General features: G+C 39.7%; 2 non-coding genes across 2 annotated transcripts; one reads left to right on the top strand and one right to left on the bottom strand.

Moving 5' to 3' along the window:
• The first annotated feature begins 3,874 nt into the window (after positions 1-3,874).
• LOC120281654 lies at positions 3,875-3,981 on the top strand. Its single transcript, XR_005542752.1, has one exon. It is a non-coding gene; the product is annotated as a small nucleolar RNA R71 (small nucleolar RNA).
• A 5,869-nt stretch (positions 3,982-9,850) lies between these two features.
• On the bottom strand, positions 9,851-9,956 carry LOC120281173. The gene has a single exon (XR_005542508.1). It is a non-coding gene; the product is annotated as a small nucleolar RNA R71 (small nucleolar RNA).
• Positions 9,957-10,452: the final 496 nt, after the last annotated feature.

The raw sequence follows: 10,452 nt of genomic DNA, 5'->3' as shown, positions 1-10,452 counted from the left end.
CAGAGGTATCAGAATCACCCAAATTATCTGTGTCAACACTAATATGCCAAGTGGAGTACGCAGGGGAAACATGTTCCGGTGATACCTGCACCAGCAAATGCTAGGAAATGCGCACCACGTGCCACTATAGAAACTAGAACTCAGTAGATGTATAGAAAATTGGCTTTCAAGCGGCAAGTGGTGCGCATGAAGGCTACTGAGAAGATGTTGTCAGAGGCGGCTCGAGAGCAGAAGTAGAAGCAAGAGCAGTAGTGTCTATAGTAGGTGGATCATCTATCAATGTGATACGGTACTTTGTCCCCTAGGTGGTGTTGACCCTATGAACCAATCTCATCGAATGAAGTGTCTCTAGGGTCATAGGTGTCACACCCCCGACTACATGCATACTATCGGTCCCCTGAAGAACGTCCATGTGACGGACGAGTCGAGTGATATATGGAACGATAAAGAATGCACCAACATGAGGAGATGTCCTGAGTGGATGGAAAACTCGGCAATGCTCAAATGATGTAATGCACCAATGGCCTAAAACTGAATGTAATCTGCACGGTAAACATGATCGTACCCCACGACAACTCAAAAAAGGACAATATTTTGAGTGCCAACTGCTCATAGGTGTTGTCCGTGATCTGAAACAACTATCTCCAAGCCCCAGCACTCAGTAACTGCTGCACCTCAGCCTCAAGCCCGATCTCAGGTAAGACGTCCAAATCTATTTCTCTCAATTCACCAAAACTTCGACGTGGGAGATGAGCATACGCTTTATATGAGGCTCGGAATAAAATGTCAGTTAGTACTATACTCCAGATGATGAGGCATTAGTCCTAAGCCTCTTAGAAGGCTTGCCAGTGATATTCTTCCTCGATATTATCTGCAAAGAGAAAGTAAAACAATTTAGTTAAAAATATGAAAATTCAGGCCGCACACGGTTGTCCCAGGGGAACAGTGACCGTGTCGATGTGTGAGCTAGAATTTGGTGGAAGAGACACTTAGCAGCGACACGATCGTGCCACAATGAATAACATGATCATGTCAGCGTCGATCATCATCCCAAAGAGGGCTACAACGCTTGCCCACTGAGGATTTAACGAACCATGCAACCGAGAGTGCACCAATAAACAAATCGACCTCCACAGGCCACAAATCGCACACCCAAACACTGCATCATGAAATACATAGAAGAAAGCAATAGGTACTTACCAAAATCGAAGAGACAATGAAGAGAAGAGAAACAATGAAGAGGGCAAAACTTTGATTGAGCTTACAACCGAAGATAACGTCTTAAATAGGCTGAATGGGAGAGAAAAAGTCGGGCATTTCGGTGGAGAAAAGGTACGGTCAAAGGTCGCGGCCATCGGTGATAGGGCTTTCAAAATGAAATGTTGGAACCGAACGGTCGCACCCCGCACACGCTCGCGATACATGCATGTCAAGTCACAGTATAAGGGCAAAGAAAACCAAGAATGCTTCGATTGTGTCACCGTGTGTGCAAACCCCACTGAAAAATCTCGGAAGAACAACAAAAATTCAAATCAAATTGACATGATCGTACAAAGAGCACATGGGACATATCTCTCCCTGACACGATCGTGTCAACCCATTGTCTATCCTGGAAAATTACAAAACATGCAGCCAGTGAAGATCAATGGCACTCGCACAGGCGTGTTCTGCCCATGTCATGACTTGAATTTTCTAGAATCGAGACTCTTTCTCCACAAATGAATAGCAAGGTACAAGGTCCAACATAAAGCAATATTAGCAAGAAAATCAAATCGAAGAAATATGGACAAAGATAAAATCATGAGAGAGTGTGGATGACATATAGCTGGGAAAAACAGCGATCAAAGACAAAAATAAAAACAAAAATGAACAAATAACTACAAAAACACAACTTGGGTTGCCTCCCAAGGAGCGCTTTTATTTAACGCCACTAGCTTGATGTACCATTTGCTCGCCACAGAGGTTCATGAAGTCGAGACCTCTCTTGGCAACTTGAGATACAATTGCAAGCATATGGTGACAACATGTTAATCAAATGGATCTCACCAAATGTCCAAGTACCAGAATGATCAAAAATTACGCGTCCGAGCGGTGAGGTAAGTGGTGTCGTCTTTTCTAGTTCTTACTTTTCCTTCCATTTCCTTGCTCTGTAGATCCGCTTCCTTGGTTGTTTTGCATTCTTACTAGCCACCAAGTCCAAACTCTGGGCTTCCTCTATTGCCCCTTCAAGTTCATCTTCATCAAAGGGAATATCCTCCAACGTATCGCAGTAAGTTCATTCTTCATGAATGTCTCTTACACAAAAGTCGAAACAACCCTCATCAACAACATCAACACAATAACAAGTACCATCGAAGTCCATTGTGTGTCTCATGGAGTCGTGAAGTCTGAATGTAGCTTCTTCTTCACTAACTCAAAGTGTCATTCGGTTGTCTTTGACATCAATAAGTACTTTGGACATCACCAAGAATGGTCGTCCCTAGTATTAATGGGACTTCAACCTTGTCATCAATATCCAAGATGATGAATCCCACTGGAAATATAAATTTGTCCACTTTAACCAAAACATCTTTAATTATGCCCCTTGGTCGTCTGGTGGATCGGTCTACTAGGTGTAAGGTCATGTTTGTGGGTTTTGGCCCCCGAGCAACAAATTTTTAAAATATTCTGTATGGCATCGGATTAATAATTGCTCCAAGGTCAGCAAGAGCGTTCTCGTCAACCAAACCCCCAATTGTGAATAGAATGATGAAGCCCTCGAATCTTTTCTCCTTCTTGGGAGTTTGTTACACAAGAAAGCGTAACACTCCTCACTCGAGTACATCGCTGTAAGACACGTCCTCCAACCTCCTTTTGTTGGTGAGCAGTTCCTTCGAGAATTTAGAATACCTTGGCATTTGAGCAAGAGCTTCTGGAATGGGATATTAATGTTCAAAGTCTTAAACATTTATAGGAACTTTTTGTACTGGTCGTTTTGTTGGTCTTTCCTTCCCTTGGCAAGGAATGGATATTTTTGTTGATGCACTGGAATTGAAGTTTTATCTTTTACAGTGTTGTCCATGTCAATGAGTCACAATGGGTTCGAGAACTTCCGCTTTAGGCTTTTTTTCAATAGGGTTTTAGAGCTGCTTCCCACTTCTTAAAGTCACACCATTCAAGAATTTCTTTGGATTAGCCACAGTGTTTGTAGGGAGGGTCCCCGGTAGTCTCTCTTCCTGAGTGACTTAAATCTTTGAGCTACTTGATGCTCCAAGTTCCTCACAGTTGTATTGATGTTTCTAATCATCTCTTCATGACCAAAAAATCTAGTCTTAGTACTTTTGATTAATGGGATCATTAAACTGGTGAGATCATTAGAAGACTCTGAAGAGGATGAAGGCTATGATTATTGTGCAACCTGAGATGGAGGCTTGTATTGTTGTCGCTATTGTATCAACCCGACCTTGTCCCTACCGACCCCCAAGAAAAAATTTGGATGATTTATCCATCTAGCATTGTATGTGTTGCTATAGGGATTATTCTCGATGGTGATGGTTCTGACCAAGAAAAATCCACTTGCTCAATTTAGTTCAAAGACTTGCATCAATAGATGCGGAAAAATTTGGATCACATAAGTAGCCGGAATTATCTTGAATAGGTCCCGAGCTTGAAGACGGAGATTGCATGTTGTATAACCTCTTTGTTATTGCTTCAACCTATGTTGCAAGAGTCATGATGACATCCACTTGATAGATACCGACGGACTCTCACCCATTTCTTTCTCTCTCGAACTCCATTGATACCCATTGTTTGCCATCTCTTCAATCATCAAGCATCTTTTTGGTAGAACTATTCAACCCATTATAGAAGATTTGGATTTGCATCCATTCAACAATTTCCATGTTGTGGGCATTTACTTAGAATCTCCTTATACCTTTCCCATATATAGTATAATAATTTGGACTCTAATTGACGAAAAGAAGAGATATCACTTCTGAGATTGGTGATCGTAGGAGGAGGAAAGTATCGAGCAACAAATGGCTTAGAAGTTTGCTTCCATGTAGTGAGAGACACAGGTAGCAAGGAATTTAGCCATTGCTTGGGCTTTCCTCGTAATGTGAATGGAAAGAGTCTCAGAAGAACTGCCTCATTAGAAACATTGCTCGCCTTGTAAGTGTCACAGATTTCCAAGTAATTTTTGTGGTGCTCATATGGATTTTTGTCCTGAAATCTGTCCAATTGACACATTTGTTGCACTAATTGTATGAAATTCATCTACAACTCAAAATTGTTTGCGACAATAGGAGGACTAATAATACTTGAACTGACCCCCTCAAGATTTGACCTTGTGAAATCTGAGATACTCTATGGTTGATTACCGGCCATTTAGTTGTCCTGACCCACTTCCACACTTATCTTTACAGATCCTGCCTCACTCAAATTGATCTGACAAATTATTCTTCTGAAAGTTCTTTCTACTTCTGGACAAGGATTAGCTAGTGGGGTAGATGTGCTACCACGACTCACACAATTGTATCCACATGAACAAAATAGAACAATGTAAGCTCAAAGAAACTTGAAGCAAAGCAAAGAAAATGAAAATACAATAAAGAACACAAATGGGAGAAAAATATATCCAAATATACATAATATAAACATACTAGAGCACCAGATTATAAGATTTCTAAATAGTTGCAAGTCCCCAGCAACGGCACCAAAAAATTGATGTGTTCTGCACAAATGCACTAGTCACCCACAAGTAATATAGTGGTACCCCATCAGGGGTAGGGTTATCGAACCACAAGGATTGGACTAAAAATACTCACTCAACACTAATCTGTAGTAAAGAATAGATTGGTGATATGTTTACTTTAAAGTAAAACAGAGAATAAAGAGATAAAAGAAAAGAGGAAAGATAAAGATAAAGGATAATTGGATTGAGTGTCAACAACAAGAGAATAATGCCCCGGGATGTTTCCTAAGAACATAGTGATGCTTACTTGCTCTCAAGGTTTACGAAGTACATTCTCAGGCTCTAGTGTGTGCTCAAAAGCAATATTGCAGCTAAGGCTCTCAAATTCGTCAAGTTTTGCAAAGATAACTATGGATTCAGGCTAACCAAGTTATGCCATTCCCTAAGGCAATGATAGTTGTGACAATCCACCATCAAGTTTTATCTAAGCAATTCCGGAAATCAAGTACTTCAAGTTTTGTAATACAAGATTTAACACAAGAACCAAAAGAACTCCATAAATCATGAGAGTACAAGTGTTTAAAGCATACAAAGTGACAAAGTTCCTACCACAGGACACCATGGCCAGCTAGTCCCTCATGGGTGGGTACAACATGGAGGAGATAACACTAGATCTAAAGAAAAAAGACATTGCTCCCTTCTCTTTTAGATTTGGCTCCAACGTCGAACTCCGTGTGCCAGCACCACTTCCCTTGTGCCTCCAACTCGCTCCTTGACACCTTAGAAAGTGTGGATAATCTAGATCTTTACTCTCATCAATGTCATCCAGGTGGAGAAGTAGATCCCTAAACAAAGATAGAGAGGAAACCCTAAAAAATGGAGTTAAAACAAGCGGATTTTAGCTCGACACGGTCTATGCAAGAGTGTGTCCAGACTATATCATATAGAGGGAGAGTTGAGTTAAATTGAGTGTCTCTGCCTAGAAAATTCACTGGAAGGGACATGGTCGTATCTTGACCGTGCAATGATGTAACATGATCGCGTCAGGATCACCAAGTGTGTGTCGCCTATTCTTCAATAAAATTGCCTTTGGGCAGGGTTTTTCAAAAGTAATGATACGATCATGTCCTATACGTGTCGACCTTGAAGCGCCCTTCTACAGGACTTCTTCTTTGGATCCACAACAGGCGGAGATCTTCAATGGGTGTGACACGTGCGTGTCCATCTTGTGTCCAGCTTTAGTACTTGAGCTCTTCTTCAATATTTTCTTGTTTTTCTTCCCCAATTTTACTCCAAATTTGCATTGAGATCCCCTATTTCTACACATATAACAAAAATACCCATAATAGCATCTGCTTGTGTATAAAAGTAAACTTGAGAACAAGTAAAATGATAGATTTAGTGCATGAAAATATGTATGCAAAGTGCACTCATCAACATCCATGCGGTAGATCATATCGCATCTTCAATTAAACCACATTGGTGAAGCTCTTCATAATGTTACATAAGTTGGAAAACATTAGTGTGACTTCCTTTGTGCCCCTCTAATTTGTATATTCACTTGAGCATTTTGGAGGTTTCCATACACCTATATGTCTATGATCATAACTTGTGCCTTGACCCTTGTTCGATACAAGAATTCCAACAACAATCGCGTCCAAGATCTACTTTTGTTTCCTTTCTTCCAAACTTGTCCCCACAACCCTAAATGCACAAAAGAACACATATACACATGAATGAGCCATAAAATTTGATAAAAGTGAAGCTCAATGTAAGAAAAGTATACATCGTATTACTTATACACAAGCACTTATCACGGGCATGTGCCTATCTGTGTGGCCTCAAGAGAAGAAGAATTTTGGGAGCATTATTCAAGAAAATACTGTTCACGAGTGAGTGAAAATTCCACCCAGGTAGGTGGAAAAATCTGCAGCCCACTTAGGCAGGTGGAGGCACGTGATAGACGTGGGTTATTGATTTTAAAAGGCCTATCTGCCATATTCTTTGAAGACTTTTTCACGCCTTTTGAGAGACAAGGCTGCTAAGTTTTTGAGAGGAGGTCTTTGTGGCTTTGGGAATGCTTCTTCATGAACTTTGATCAATTTTCCTTCATCATAGAATCAAGGAATGTACCGACGACCTAGCTTTGGAGACGAATCCATCAAGACATTGAAGCTATCCATCATGGCCATCATCAGAAATTCAAGTGTGTTTATTTCTATGGCATTTATAGATTTCTATTTTTTAATTATTTGTCTTGTAATTTGCTCTATTTAGAGCTAAACCCTAGTGGATATTTGGGCATGTGAATGCTAGGATTCTAATATTGTATTATTTGCCTTGTGTTTCTTTTTAATCCGAGTTTAACTGAGTTTTAATCCTATTTTCTTAATGCTTTCTTGCTTGATTTGTCTATTGATTGATTTAGGTTGCATTATTTGTTCACCTTGGTGAGAGAGACGTCTCCATTAGGTTAGATCCTCAAGATTAAAGAGGATTGGGAGGATGAGTCAAGAGATAGTGGAGTGTCCCCTTTCCCTCAATTGGTGTGTTCTATCTCCATATTCCCTAAGATCTAAGTAGCCACATATGGTGTGAGGTGCTGAGAGAGTTCTCTAGCTGGACCTCATAGAGGATTGGGGACCTTTCACCTAGAAATAGGGTTAGGACTAATTTTAGGAATCAAGTATACCGTTTGGAATCCATAGAGTACGTTTTGGTCATATGTGGTGTGAGGTATTGAGGCCGAGAGATTTCTCCATCGAGACCCTCATAGGGGACTAGTATCTATGATGCGGGGGCAAGGAAAAAAATCATCTTTGGATTTCCATGACTTAATTAGCTGGGTTTAGGAACACTTGGTGAATCTTGTGCTTAATGTTCAATTCTTGGGGGAGCATCACCTAAATGCCTCATTTTCATTGATTAAATCTTCCTTTCATTTTTACTTTTTGCTAACTTGTTTGTGATACTCATATTTCTATGCTTTTAGTTCATTTAATCATATTCCCTAATCATTCAACTAGATAACTTAGAAGTAGCCATTACTAATGTTTCTGTTCCTTGTGGATTCGACTATCCTACTAAGTGGGTACACTATATTACCTCGACCAACCCATGCACTTGCAGACACACGCAAGTGGTGTGTCAAGTTTTTGGCATCATACCGGGGAACGGATATTAGGAACGCTAGGACTTTATTATTTTGGTCATTCACTTTTTTATCATTTTTCTGCTTCATATTTCTTTCTTTTTGCCATTCTTAGTTTTTCTTTTTCTTGATTTCAGCTACAAGTTATGAGCGAGGAATTTTTTTCGACATTAGTTGAATAAGATCCTTAAATTGATCCCAGATTTCATAGAAGGGGCAAGGAACCTACACAAGAATATAATTTTCCAACTAAATTAGAGATTGAAGAATTTGAAAACATGGCAGAATAATTTGGGCAATGATAAGTGTCTAAATATATGTATTTTCTTATATGTATTTTATACACTTAGCATTTATTTTGTTAAGAATTGATACCCATTTTGTGCTTAATCGTATGTTATTTGCTTTGTTGGGCACAAAGAAGCCATGGAGAACATGAGGATATAATTAGGGCAAAAAGAAAGAGAAAATCAGGTTGTACAACACTATAGTAGTTGCTATAACACCCAGAGATTTTTCGAGATAGAAACCTTTGCCTTACTCATACGGTCCCCATACTGGTCCTTATCAAACCCGTATGTCCCCTGGTATAGACCCCCATATACAGCAATTTCTCATAATTTAGGCTTAGTACGGTCTTCATATGGCCTCCATATAGCCCGTATGGCTTGGGGGGGTGTAAAAGGTGTCTTTTAGGGCTGGAAAAATTGTTCTTGCCCACCATTAGAAGAGGAGCAAATCTAGAAATGGTAACAATCTTTTAAGGCGATTCGAAGGGCTTTTGAGGTTTCAAAGCATCATCCTTCAAATGGGAGAACCCACTTTGGAAAGGAAGCGTCAATCAGCCCGATCTACCTCATCTTCATTATCTTTTCATCTAGGAAGAGTTATTTATGAACTTCTCTTGTATTTTGATTGATATTGTTTTTTAGTATTTTTTGGATGGTACACTAGTCCCCCAAAGGGCACCGGATGTCGGTGAACCTTAGGGGTTTCATCATGTATTTTGGATGATTGTACATAATTCTATTGCTTGGGATTGGTTTGCGATTCAATGCATCTAGGAATTACATATAGAGAGATCCGTAATTCTTTTATGAGTTGTACACGTTGATGCGACCTACTCATGTGTATTAAATCTTGAATGGGTTAAAAAGGGTTGCTTGTACTAACATAGAGAGAGATTGGATGTTGGTAGCCCTCCGATTCTTAAGAGTAGACCTAGAAGGAGCTTAATCTTATTTTGGGATTTCCTTGTTCTTAATGCAATCATAGGAGTGTTGATATGGAACAGATTTTGATCAACACTCTTATGGGATTAATGTTCAACCGCTAAAAGATTAGGGTTGATCTAATATAGAAATCCCTCAGTCCAAACCACCTTTGTATCTTTTGTTCTTAATCCATGCATCATAAAGGGATCGACATCTATCGTCCTTTGCATATCATTGTTGTGTTTGTAGCCTCTTGCTTTTGCCTTTATTGTGTGGTGATCTTATATTTGCTTTTTCATAACTAGTTAAGTAGAAACCCTCTATTTAAGAGTTAGGTTAGAAAATAAGCGAAGGAGTAATAGTAGATCCGTAACACCTTGGACTACAATCCTTGTGTTTTTACATGAGGTATTACCTGTAGACCCTGTACACTTGCAGGGAAACAATCAGGTAACAAAGAACACTTTCAAATTTTGCCTAACCTACACCTCGTAGGACATAATAAAGCATTGTTCAGGCACCTGTTGTAGCCCAGAATTTTGAGTTAAAGCCAGGTTTTAATCAAATGGTTCAGCAGCCCACATAGTTTAATCGATTAGCTAATAAGGATCCGAACAACCATATTAAGAATTTCCTTCTTATTAAAAATAAATGTGGTTTTAGATGACGCAATTCACTTGAGAGCTTTTCCATTATCATTGAAAGGAATAGCCAAATAGTGGCTCCAATTATTGCCAAGAGCTTCTATCACAACATGGCATGAATTGGTAGAAGCTTTCCTTGCAAGGTACTTCACTCTAGGAAAATCAACAAAGCTTCAAAATAAGATCTCTTCATATGTTCAGATGGAGCTAGAATCATTGTTTGAGACATGGGAATAGTTCAAGGATATTTTACGGAAGTGTCCTCATCATGGGTTCCCCGAGTGGATGATTGTTCATACATTCTACAACGGGTTAAATCCAAGCACTAGACAACTCCTTGATATCATTGCAGGAGGAACACTACGAAACAAGACCCCAAATGAGGCCTGACAGTTGATTGAAAAAATGGCCTTGAATAGCGGCCAACAGAATGCAAGAGAAAAGAAGAAATTGGCCGATATTGATGAGGTTGACGAGGTCACATCCTTGGTAGCCCACGTTAAGGCATTGAGATAGAAATTAGACACTTTAACCTCACCAAGTGTGGCCATAACCACAAGTTATGATGGTTGTGGGGGTTCACACATTTCAGCAGATTATCCTATTTTGGTTGCTACTTTAGCACCAATTGTGCAAGTTGACTTTATGGGTAATACGGGAAGAGGACAATGTGACCCTTATAGCAATATCTACAACAAAGGGTCGAGGAACCACCCAAATCACTCATGGAGTAACCAAGGATAGAAAACGTCTACTGCCCCACCAGGATTT

This window comes from Dioscorea cayenensis, chromosome 2 (genome assembly GCF_009730915.1).
Source record: "Dioscorea cayenensis subsp. rotundata cultivar TDr96_F1 chromosome 2, TDr96_F1_v2_PseudoChromosome.rev07_lg8_w22 25.fasta, whole genome shotgun sequence".
Lineage (NCBI taxonomy): Eukaryota > Viridiplantae > Streptophyta > Magnoliopsida > Dioscoreales > Dioscoreaceae > Dioscorea > Dioscorea cayenensis.
Note: the sequence above shows the minus strand (reverse complement) of the source record. Positions and strands in the feature narration are given on the sequence as shown.